Source organism: Heptranchias perlo, chromosome 22 (genome assembly GCF_035084215.1).
Source record: "Heptranchias perlo isolate sHepPer1 chromosome 22, sHepPer1.hap1, whole genome shotgun sequence".
Lineage (NCBI taxonomy): Eukaryota > Metazoa > Chordata > Chondrichthyes > Hexanchiformes > Hexanchidae > Heptranchias > Heptranchias perlo.
In genome coordinates, this window is record NC_090346.1 from 48,786,838 (window position 1) to 48,799,816 (window position 12,979).

Here is a 12,979-nt window from a genome sequence, read left to right on the forward strand (position 1 = left end):
GTCTGTCTGTCTCTCTCCCTGACTCTGTCTGTCTGTCTGTCTCTCTCCCTGACTCTGTCTGTCTGTCTGTCTCTCTCCCTGACTCTGTCTGTCTGTCTGTCTCTCTCCCTGACTCTGTCTGTCTGTCTCTCTCCCTGACTCTGTCTGTCTGTCTGTCTCTCTCCCTGACTCTGTCTGTCTGTCTGTCTCTCTCCCTGACTCTGTCTGTCTGTCTGTCTGTCTCTCTCCCTGACTCTGTCTGTCTGTCTGTCTCTCTCCCTGACTCTGTCTGTCTGTCTCTCTCCCTGACTCTGTCTGTCTGTCTCTCTCCCTGACTCTGTCTGTCTGTCTCTCTCCCTGACTCTGTCTGTCTCTCTCCCTGACTCTGTCTGTCTCTCTCCCTGACTCTGTCTGTCTCTCTCCCTGACTCTGTCTGTCTCTCTCCCTGACTCTGTCTGTCTCTCTCCCTGACTCTGTCTGTCTCTCTCCCTGACTCTGTCTGTCTCTCTCCCTGACTCTGTCTGTCTCTCTCCCTGACTCTGTCTGTCTCTCTCCCTGACTCTGTCTGTCTCTCTCCCTGACTCTGTCTGTCTCTCTCCCTGACTCTGTCTGTCTCTCTCCCTGACTCTGTCTGTCTCTCTCCCTGACTCTGTCTGTCTCTCTCCCTGACTCTGTCTGTCTCTCTCCCTGACTCTGTCTGTCTCTCTCCCTGACTCTGTCTGTCTCTCTCCCTGACTCTGTCTGTCTCTCTCCCTGACTCTGTCTGTCTCTCTCCCTGACTCTGTCTGTCTCTCTCCCTGACTCTGTCTGTCTCTCTCCCTGACTCTGTCTGTCTCTCTCCCTGACTCTGTCTGTCTCTCTCCCTGACTCTGTCTGTCTCTCTCCCTGACTCTGTCTGTCTCTCTCCCTGACTCTGTCTGTCTCTCTCCCTGACTCTGTCTGTCTCTCTCCCTGACTCTGTCTGTCTCTCTCCCTGACTCTGTCTGTCTCTCTCCCTGACTCTGTCTGTCTCTCTCCCTGACTCTGTCTGTCTCTCTCCCTGACTCTGTCTGTCTCTCTCCCTGACTCTGTCTGTCTCTCTCCCTGACTCTGTCTGTCTCTCTCCCTGACTCTGTCTGTCTCTCTCCCTGACTCTGTCTGTCTCTCTCCCTGACTCTGTCTGTCTCTCTCCCTGACTCTGTCTGTCTCTCTCCCTGACTCTGTCTGTCTCTCTCCCTGACTCTGTCTGTCTCTCTCCCTGACTCTGTCTGTCTCTCTCCCTGACTCTGTCTGTCTCTCTCCCTGACTCTGTCTGTCTCTCTCCCTGACTCTGTCTGTCTCTCTCCCTGACTCTGTCTGTCTCTCTCCCTGACTCTGTCTGTCTCTCTCCCTGACTCTGTCTGTCTCTCTCCCTGACTCTGTCTGTCTCTCTCCCTGACTCTGTCTGTCTCTCTCCCTGACTCTGTCTGTCTCTCTCCCTGACTCTGTCTGTCTCTCTCCCTGACTCTGTCTGTCTCTCTCCCTGACTCTGTCTGTCTCTCTCCCTGACTCTGTCTGTCTCTCTCCCTGACTCTGTCTGTCTCTCTCCCTGACTCTGTCTGTCTCTCTCCCTGACTCTGTCTGTCTCTCTCCCTGACTCTGTCTGTCTCTCTCCCTGACTCTGTCTGTCTCTCTCCCTGACTCTGTCTGTCTCTCTCCCTGACTCTGTCTGTCTCTCTCCCTGACTCTGTCTGTCTCTCTCCCTGACTCTGTCTGTCTCTCTCCCTGACTCTGTCTGTCTCTCTCCCTGACTCTGTCTGTCTCTCTCCCTGACTCTGTCTGTCTCTCTCCCTGACTCTGTCTGTCTCTCTCCCTGACTCTGTCTGTCTCTCTCCCTGACTCTGTCTGTCTCTCTCCCTGACTCTGTCTGTCTCTCTCCCTGACTCTGTCTGTCTCTCTCCCTGACTCTGTCTGTCTCTCTCCCTGACTCTGTCTGTCTCTCTCCCTGACTCTGTCTGTCTCTCTCCCTGACTCTGTCTGTCTCTCTCCCTGACTCTGTCTGTCTCTCTCCCTGACTCTGTCTGTCTCTCTCCCTGACTCTGTCTGTCTCTCTCCCTGACTCTGTCTGTCTCTCTCCCTGACTCTGTCTGTCTCTCTCCCTGACTCTGTCTGTCTCTCTCCCTGACTCTGTCTGTCTCTCTCCCTGACTCTGTCTGTCTCTCTCCCTGACTCTGTCTGTCTCTCTCCCTGACTCTGTCTGTCTCTCTCCCTGACTCTGTCTGTCTCTCTCCCTGACTCTGTCTGTCTCTCTCCCTGACTCTGTCTGTCTCTCTCCCTGACTCTGTCTGTCTCTCTCCCTGTCTCTGTCTGTCTGTCTGTCTCTCTCCCTGACTCTGTCCCTGTCTCTGTCTGCCTGTCTTTCTGATAAGTGTATTGAACAATAACTGACAGTTGCTGGAGAAGAGATGAAGTTACTGCATAATCTATAATCACACTACAGGATAGGCTTAGTGAGGAGAAGGTGATTCTAGACTCAGTCTTTAAACAAAAATGTGTGGAGGAATTATTGGGAATTAAATAAAACAATAAGAGCAAAGGCGTGGCAAATGAAGAAGCTATCAGACACTAAAGTTGATGATATGTTGGCAGTGGAGACTGAACCATGAAGATCAATCGGGATGGATGTAGGCTAATGGATCGCTCAATTGAATTTCAAGAGAGTAATCTAATCAGGGGATTCAGATGACCTCTTAAGATGTCTTGTGTTATTTATCATATTTATAATGTGGCAGTGAGTTTTGGTGTGCTGTAGCCTGTGAGCTATGGAGATTTCCCTGTCCATTTTGAAGTGGTGTAACATATAATGCTGTAGGGTCTGAAGACATATTGTCACATAAGTGGATCTATCTTAGTACATAATATTGCTTCAGGTTATGTTCATTCACACTCTGGCTGTGCCAGGAGCTAGAATCCCATTGTTTGATTAAGCATCAAGCTCTTGCCCTCGACTGTGTCCGTCCCATTTCCTGCACTTCTGCCCTCACTCCTTCCCCTCCCTCCCAGAACTGTGATAGGGTCCCCCTTGTCTCAATCAAATCTCCCTGCGTAGTTGACTATCCTCTACTTATGATGATTGTTGCTGCATGCACCTAACAAGAGGTAATTTCAGGGGTTTCCTTCCACTCCAGTCAAAAGTTCTGTGCACCAGGTCTGAGTTCGATCCATCAGTCTCCACATCCTCTGCCATTTTCTCAACCTCCTGCGCGATGCCACCACCAAACATATCTTTCTCTCCCTTTCCCTTTCAGCATTCCGAAGGGTCCACTCTTCCATCACCCCCAACACCCGCTCTCCTCCACGGCACCTTCCTTTGCGAGCGCAGGTGATGCAACACCTGCCCTTTCACCTCCTCCCTTCCCTTTGTCCAGGGCCCCAAACACCCCTTCCAGGTGAAACAGCGATTTACTTGTACTTTCAATTTAATATACTGTATTCGCTGCTCACAATGCGGTCTCCTCTACATTGGGGAGACCAAATGCAGATTGGGTGATCACTTTGTTGAACGCTTCCTCTGCTCAGTCTGCAAGCATGACCCTGACCTGGCAGCTGCTTGCCATTTTAATTCCCCGTCCCTCTCCCACTCTGCCCTCTCCGTCCTCGGCCTCTTGCACTGTTCTAATGAAGCTCGAGGAACAGCACCTCATTTTTCGATCAGGCATTTTACAACCTTCTGGACTCAACATTGATTTCAATAACTTTTTTTATTCATTCATGGGATGTGGGCGTCGCTAGCAAGGCCAGCATTTATTGCCCATCCCTAATTGCCCTTGAGAAGGTGGTGGTGAGCCGCCTTCTTGAACCACTGCAGTCCATGTGGTCAAGGCCTTTTTTAGTGAGATTATACAACTGAGTGGCTTGCTAGGCCATTTCAGAGGGCAATTAAAAATCAACCACATTGCTGTGGATCTGGAGTCGCATATAGGCCAGACCGGGTAAGGACGGCAGGTTTCCTTCCCTAAAGGACATTAGCGAACCAGATGGGTTTTTATGACAATCATTTATGGCCACCATTACTGATACTAGTATTTTTTAAATTCCAGATTTTTTATTTAATTAATTGAATTTAAATTCCCCAGCTGCCGTGGCGGGATTTGAACTCATGACTCCGGATTATTAGTCCAGGCCTCTGGATTACTAGTCCAGTAACATAACCACTATGCTACTGTACTCTCCAGATCATAACCACTGCTCCCATTTTTTCGAACAGCAGGTGCTGGTAATGGTTCTGAAGTGGCCATTTACAGCTCCCCTAGACCCATTTTAAAAAAAAATTTACTTGTCCCATTACCACCCTCCTTGCCTTGCACACTCATCCCTTTTTGTCATTAATTACTCCTGCCCTCCATCCTATCAGAGACCTTCCCTTTTGTTCTTTCCTCCCCTTCCTCCCCCTCCACCTTCCCTTGCTCTGGACTTGCTTAAAAACTGTTTAATCTTCAACTCCTTCCAGTACTGACAAAAGGTCATCGACCTGAAACGTTACCTCTATTTCTTTCTCCACAGATGCTGTCTGACTTGCTGAGTATTTCCAGCATTTCTATCTTTATTTCTACTGCCTTTATTGGGTATTATAGTCGTCTTCTGCCCCCCACCCAAGATTTCTTTTTTTAAAATTCGTTCATTGGATGTGGGCGTCGCTGGCGAGGCCAGCATTTATTGCCCATCCCTAATTGCCCCTGAGAAGGTGGTGGTGAGCCGCCTTCTTGAACCGCTGCAGTCCATGTGGTGACGGTTCTCCCACAGTGCTGTTAGGAAGGGAGTTCCAGGATTTTGACCCAGCGACAATGAAGGAACGGCGATATATTTCCAAGTCGGGATGGTGTGTGACTTGGAGGGGAACATGCAGGTGGTGTTGTTCCCATGTGCCTGCTGCTCTTGTCCTTCTAGGTGGTAGAGGTCGCGGGTTTGGGAGGTGCTGTCGAAGAAGCCTTGGCGAGTTGCTGCAGTGCATCCTGTGGATGGTACACACTGCAGCCACAGTGCGCCGGTGGTGAAGGGAGTGAATGTTTAGGGTGGTGGATGCGGTGCCAATCAAGCGGGCTGCTTTATCTTGGATGGTGTCGAGCTTCTTGAGTGTTGTTGAAGCTGCACTCATCCAGGCAAGTGGAGAGTATTCCATCACACTCCTGACTTGTGCCTTGTAGATGGTGGAAAGGCTTTGGGGAGTCAGGAGGTGAGTCACTCGCCGCAGAATACCCAGCCTCTGACTTGCTCTCGTAGCTACAGTATTTATATGGCTGGTCCAGTTAAGTTTCTGGTTAGGCAGGAAGGTAGAACATTTTGCAGGAGCAGAGTGATCAATTTCTAGGTAGGATTCTGGAAACACAAATAGACCAGGTTGGCTCTATCCACTGAAAAGAAACTGGGTGGTTACGTCATCGACAGAGATTAGGGCGTGAGATGCAAGGTAACAGGAAAAGGATGAATGAGATTCATTTCATAGAATCATAGAAGTTTACAACATGGAAACAGGCCCTTCGGCCCAACATGTCCCTGTCGCCCAGTTTATACCACTAAGCTAGTCCCAATTGCCTGCACTTGGCCCATATCCCTCTATACCCATCTTACCCATGTAACTGTCCAAATGCTTTTCAAAAGACAAAATTGTACCCGCCTCCACTACTGCCTCTGGCAGCTCGTTCCAGACACTCACCACCCTTTGAGTGAAAAAATTGCCCCTCTGGACCCTTTTGTATCTCTCCCCTCTCACCTTAAATCTATGTCCCCTCGTTATAGACTCCCCTACCTTTGGGAAAAGATTTTGACTATCTACCTTATCTATGCCCCTCATTATTTTATAGTCTTCTATAAGATCACCCCTTAACCTCCTACTCTCCAGGGAAAAAAGCCCCAGTCTATCCAACCTCTCCCTATAAGTCAAACCATCAAGTCCCGGCAGCATCCTAGTAAATCTTTTCGCACTCTTTCTAGTTTAATAATATCCTTTCTATAATAGGGTGAGCAGAACTGTACACAGTATTCAAAGTGTGGCCTTACTAATGTCCTGCACAACTTCAATAAGACATCCCAACTCCTGTATTCAATGTTCTGACCAATGAAACCAAGCATGCCGAATGCATTCTTCACCACCCTATCCACCTGTGACTCCACTTTCAAGGAGCTATGAACCTGTACTCCCAGATCTCTTTGTTCTCCCCAACGCCCTACCATTAACGGAGCAGGTCCTGGCCCGATTCGATCTACCAAAATGCATCACCTCACATTTATCGAAATTAAACTTCATCTGCCATTCATCGGCCCGCTGGCCCAATTTATCAAGATCCCGTTCCAATCCTAGATAACCACCTTCACTGTCCACAATGCCACCAATCTTGGTGTCATCTGCAAACTTACTAACCATGCCTCCTAAATTCTCATCCAAATCATTAATATAAATAACAAATAACAGCGGACCCAGCACCGATCCCTGAGGCACACCGCTGGTCACAGGCCTCCAGTCTGAAAAACAACCCTCTACACCCACCCTCTGTCTTCTGTCGTCAATCCAATTTTGTATCCAATTGGCTACCTCACCTTGGATCCCGTGAGATTTAACCTTATGTAACAACCTACCATGCGGTACCTTGTCAAAGGCTTTGCTGAAGTCCATGTAGACCACGTCTACTGCACAGCCCTCATCTATCTTCTTGGTTACCCCTTTAAAAAACTCAATCAAATTCGTGAGACATGATTTTCCTCTCACAAAACCATGCTGACTGTTCCTAATCAGTCCCTGCCTCTCCAAATGCCTGTAGATCCTGTCTCTCAGAATACCCTCTAACAACTTACCCACTACAGATGTCAGGCTCACCGGTCTGTAGTTCCCAGGCTTTTCCCTGCCGCCCTTCTTAAACAAAGGCACAACATTTGCTACCCTCCAATCTTCAGGCACCTCACCTGTAGCTGTCGATGATTCAAATATCTCTGCTAGGGGACCCGCAATTTCCTCCCTGACCTCCCATAACGTCCTGGGATACATTTCATCAGGTCCCGGAGATTTATCTACCTTGATGCGCGTTAAGACTTCCAGCACCTCCCTCTCTGTAATATGTACACTCCTCAAGACATCACTATTTATTTCCCCAAGTTCCCTAACATCCATGCCTTTCTCAACCGTAAATACCGATGTGAAATATTCATTCAGGATCTCACCCATCTCTTGTGGTTCCGCACATAGATGACCTCGTTGATCCTTAAGAGGCCCTACTCTCTCCCTAGTTACTCTTTTGCCCTTTATGTATTTGTAGAAGCTCTTTGGATTCTCCTTTGCCTTATCTGCCAAAGCAATCTCATTTCCCCTTTTTGCCCTCCTGATTTCTCTCTTAACTCTACTCCGGCAATCTCTATACTCTTCAAGGGATCCACTTGATCCCAGCTGTCTATGCATGTCATATGCCTCCTTCTTCTTTTTGACTGGGGCCTCAATCTCCCGAGTCATCCAAGGTTCCCTACTTCTACCAGCCTTGCCCTTCACTTCATAAGGAATGTGCTCACCGTGAACCCTGGTTAACACACTTTTGAAAGCCTCCCACTTACCAGACGTCCCTTTGCCTGCCAACAGACTCTCCCAATCAACTTCTGAAAGTTCCTGTCCAATACCATCAAAATTGGCCTTTCCCCAATTTAGAATTTTAACTTTTGGGCCGGATCTATCATTCTCCATAGCTATCTTAAAACTAATGGAATTATGATCACTGGTCCCAAAGTGATCCCTCACTAACACTTCTGTCACCTGCCCTTATTTCCCAAGAGGAGGTCAAGTTTTGCCCCCTCTCTCGTCGGGCCATCCACATACTGAATGAGAAATTCCTCCTGAATACACTCAACAAATTTCTCTCCATCCAAGCCCCTAATGCTATGGCTGTCCCAGTCAATGTTGGGAAAGTTGAAGTCCCCTACTATTACCACCCTATTTTTCTTGCAGCTGTCTGTAATCTCCTTACATATTTGCTCCTCAATTTCCCGTTGACTATTTGGGGGTCTGTAGTACAATCCTATCAAAGTGATCTCTCCCTTCTTATTTTTCAGTTCTACCCATATAGACTCAGTGGGCGACCCCTCGGATATATCCCCTCTCACTACTGCCGTGATGTTCTCCCTAATCAAGAACTCATTTGCATCACTCTTTGATGAGGAGCAATCGTGTTTGGTATTGGGATTGGCATCACACACTGGTCTTTCACCGTTGGAATCCAGGTCCAGAACTAGCCTGTTGCAAGGGTTCCAGGTGGCAACTTAACCCAGATACTATTTGTTGAGACCCAAAATATACAATTTCCCACATTTTGGCAAAACTGAGAGTTTAGCTCATAGATACCATAATAAAGATTCTCTTAGTTTTGGGGTTAATACACAAGCTCTTAATCCTTGGCTCTCTGTTCTACCAGAATACAGTGATGAGAGAAAGATGTAGTCTTCATTGATGTCTTTGAGTAGAATGGGCCTATATTCCCTGGGGTTTAGAAGAATGAGAGGTGATCTAATTGAAACATACAAGATTCTGAGAGGACTTGACAGAGTAGATGCTGTGAGGCTGTTTCCCCTGGCGGGGATATAGTCTCAGGATAAGGGGTCGGCCATTTAGGACTGAGATGAAAAATTATTTCATTCAGAGGGTTGTGAATCTTTGGAATTCTCTACCCCAGAGGGCTGTGGATCCTGGGTCATTGAGTATATTCAAGGCTGAGATGGATAGATTTTTGGACTTGAGGGGAATCAAGGGATATGGGGCTCAGGCGGGAAAATAGAGTTGAGGTTGAAGATTAACCATGATCTTATTGAATGGTGGAGTAGGCTCGAGTGGCCGTATGGCCCACTCCCGTTCCTATTTCTTATGTTCTTGCATGTTCGAGGAGGAAATTTGATTGTAGAAGCAAAATAAATAAGGTGAAACAGTATTCAATCTTGTTTTAAAATTAAGTTGATTGCTGGGAACTTTTTAAAAATTAATTCCCTCCCTCCCCTGAAGATGTCGATTCCTTGCTGGGTTTACTATTTCATGAGTGCAGATCACCCTCCGATGCTCTGCCGGGTGTCCAGTCATCACGTCTGACTCTTGACAGTGTGTGCTGGCTGGCTCTTTGGTGGACAGTGGGACCCCTGACTGATTTCCCTCCCCCACTGCCCCTAACCTGGGGTGCTGAGGTCAATAGCACTGCCCCAAATGCTGCCACAGGTGAAAGTATCTAACTCGGGACAGATGGGACCTTTCTGGTCTGTATGCCTCGACCACTCACTGGATAAACCTCCTGAGTCATCGGGAAACATTCTTAAGCATAATATGATTACTGATGTGCTAACCCTAATGCTGATCCTTCACAATTTTCATTAATTACAGCTTCAGTTATCACTGCCCTAATTTTAGGGCTTTAGTGTGATGCAACTGTTAATAGGGGACTAATGACCATTGTGTGGGCACCTAAATGTGCATTGTTCTACCTGCCAGTGACTCTAGTGTATACATATAACGTGTTCAGATAGAATTCATGCACATTTTATGTTGCAGTATTTGATGATTTGTTAATTTATAAAGTTAGCACTGTGCCCACCATACTGACAAGGAAGATCCCATGTTCAAATAGTGATCATTCCCAAGTTAGCTGATCCCAGTTGGGGTGCTACAACTGGATCTTTTTAAACCAGGAAGTAGGATACCCACAGTGAAAGATTAGAGGGGGATTTAATATCTGAGGATCCTTTTCCTGTATTCTGTACAGTGTGAGAGAGATGTTGGAAGAGTTTCCAAGATATGGCAGCAGATTCTTTCTCGAGAGTAATTGAGGAGAAAGAAGGATTCAACATGAAAGAGGAAAGCAAGATTCCTGGGGTAGCTTCAGCAGTGGAGGAGAAGTGGGAGTTACATTTGAGATCAGAGACGGGGGCCAAGAGTATCAGTAGATGAAGAATTAAGAGTGGAGATATCGATGATGAAGGTAGTAAAGGTATGATTCACCAAATGAGCTCTCAATCCTCAGCTGTGCTATCGAGGGTATCCCCAATGGGCGGAGGGGAGAAACAGATCAAAGGGAAATCCACTGTTCTTGCATGTCCACCCTGACTGCTGGTTAGCACTGGTTTCTTACCCATCAACTAGCCTTGAGGAATGGCACAGGAAAACAGGAGAAAATGCTGAATAACTTCCAACCTGCCTACATCACCAGAAAAGCCAGGATGGATGAGGACATGCTTCAACTAATGAGAGAAAGATGATATATAATTCATCTTAATGGGAGCGATTAGATTTTAAGGGTTTCCAGTGCAAAAAGTTCAAGAATAATTTGATATTTGTTGGATTTAGTTCATTAGGGTTAGAGTTACTACTTGAGCTAACCCTTGAGGTCCCCCTCTGTTTGTTCTGATGTTTCACTGTAATTAGCACCACCCCGGGGGAAGGGGGCATTAAGATTTCTCATGCGATTTTCATTATGGTTTATCTTAATTCTAAACTATTCTGATGTCAAAGCTCAAGAATAACATACTGAGGTGAGGGCTGATTGTGGGAGAATATATTTTTGTTAGAAGCCAAGCAGTGCTGTTTAATCCAGGTTTAAAACTGCACAGTGGTTTTAATACCCTACAGCCAGCTAGTGGTTAGTTGCAGTTTGAAATGAGCTGTTGTGATTGGGGCTGGTATAAACAGTTACATTATTTATGGTGACTGCTGCATGTACTGGGGTAGGGAGCATTATTGCTCTTTATGGCTGCTGTTGATTAAATGTACACGCAGTTGAAAAGGGCTTAATGTGAATTGAAATATCAGTGTCTCTGTGGAATAGTCTGAGCATTTTTCCTTAAAAAAAAGAGCTGTGTTAATCCTGGGCGTATGTGCGCCACAAATCCAGAAATTTCATTTAGAACCAACCCTCCTCGTTTTCTCTTCCCCCTCCCCATACTGAGGTAGGATTCCAGAGTCTGCTTTAGATACCTCATGCAATGGCCATTCTTCATGTGTAGGCTCAGACAATGAGTCCCGGGGGTCTTCCCACCGAATCTGATCCTCTTGCTTCATTTTCTCACACCCACTTTCCAACAGGAGTCAGCGTAGTGATCAGGAGTGGAAATCATAGAATTTAAAGACTAGAAGGAGTCTATTTGGCCATCGTGAATATGCTGTTGCTAAAGTATAGCTGATTACTCAACCCTGGTAGATTTTTTTTTCTCTCTGCCTGTACTACCACCTCAAATAAGATCACCTGATTCGCCTTAGACCAGGGACCTCTCTGTCTTGATTGGCCCAGTTCCATACTAGGCAGTGTGCTTGAGAAATGTTATTTTTACACTGAGAAACTGAAGTCCCAGAGCACTATTCCAAAGTGGCGATGGACCCTTATGCGAAAGTGGTTTTGTTGCTGACAAAATGGTTTGAAGCTGGAAGCTATGAAATATTTCTGATGTTTATAGTTTTAGAAACGTTTATAGGCTCAAACAAAGATTTGCTTTGAATGACGGAGCAGATTTTAAAGAAGTAGGAAAATCTGGAAAGAGCTGTCTGTTCAGGAGGTAGAACTTTTAGTTTGTGTGACAGTGGCGAGGCCACTCGAGTAGCAGTGAAAACGACACATGATTACTGGCTTGAAGAGCAGCGAACAGCAAATGTGTTGCAAGAGTTGATGGTACTTGTACTTAAAGTTCAGATATTATCTTGCACCGTTGAAGGCTAGAGCTAAGCTCGAGCGGTTCCTGGGATGTTGTCCAAGCTCCTTGATTGTGTTACACTGGTCGCCCCAATGTAATATTATTTAAGCAGTCTCGTGAACACAAGAATATTGCATTATAGATAGAGCAGGTAAGAGAGGAGGGAGAGTTGCATTCTTGATTAGGGAGAACATCACGGCAGTAGTGAGAGAGGATATATCCGAGGGGTCGCCCACTGAGTCTATATGGGTAGAACTGAAAAATAAGAAGGGAGAGATCACTTTGATAGGATTGTACCACAGACCCCCAAATAGTCAACGGGAAATTGAGGAGCAAATATGTAAGGAGATTACAGACAGCTGCAAGAAAAATAGGGTGGTAATAGTAGGGGACTTTAACTTTCCCAACATTGACTGGGACAGCCATAGCATTAGGGGCTTGGATGGAGAGAAATTTGTTGAGTGTATTCAGGAGGAATTTCTCATTCAGTATGTGGATGGCCCGACTAGAGAGGGGGCAAAACTTGACCTCCTCTTGGGAAATAAGGAAGGGCAGGTGACAGAAGTGTTAGTGAGGGATCACTTTGGGACCAGTGATCATAATTCCATTAGTTTTAAGATAGATATGGAGAACGATAGGCCTGGCCCAAAAGTTAAAATTCTAAATTGGGGAAAGGCCAATTTTGATGGTATTAGACAGGAACTTTCAGAAGTTGATTGGGAGAGTCTGTTGGCAGGCAAAGGGACGTCTGGTAAGTGGGAGGCTTTCAAAAGTGTGTTAACCAGGGTGCAGGGTAAGCACATTCCTTATGAAGTGAAGGGCAAGGCTGGTAGAAGTAGGGAACCTTGGATGACTCGGGAGATTGAGGCCCCAGTCAAAAAGAAGAAGGAGGCATATGACATGCATAGACAGCTGGGATCAAGTGGATCCCTTGAAGAGTATAGAGATTGCCGGAGTAGAGTTAAGAGAGAAATCAGGAGGGCAAAAAGGGGACATGAGATTGCTTTGGCAGATAAGGCAAAGGAGAATCCAAAGAGCTTCTACAAATACATAAAGGGCAAAAGAGTAACTAGGGAGAGAGTAGGGCCTCTTAAGGATCAACGAGGTCATCTATGTGCGGAACCACAAGAGATGGGTGAGATCCTGAATGAATATTTCACATCGGTATTTACGGTTGAGAAAGGCATGGATGTTAGGGAACTTGGGGAAATAAATAGTGACGTTTTGAGGAGTGTACATATTACAGAGAGGGAGGTGCTGGAAGTCTTAACGCGCATCAAGGTAGATAAATCTCCGGGACCTGATGAAATGTATCCCAGGACGTTATGGGAGGTTAGGGAGGAAATTG

General features: G+C 46.4%; 1 protein-coding gene across 1 annotated transcript in view; it reads left to right on the plus strand.

The window, feature by feature from the left end:
• The window catches only part of capn15 (calpain 15), a 251,189-nt gene that overhangs the window by 3,039 nt on the left and 235,171 nt on the right, over positions 1 to 12,979 (plus strand). The window lies entirely within an intron of this gene.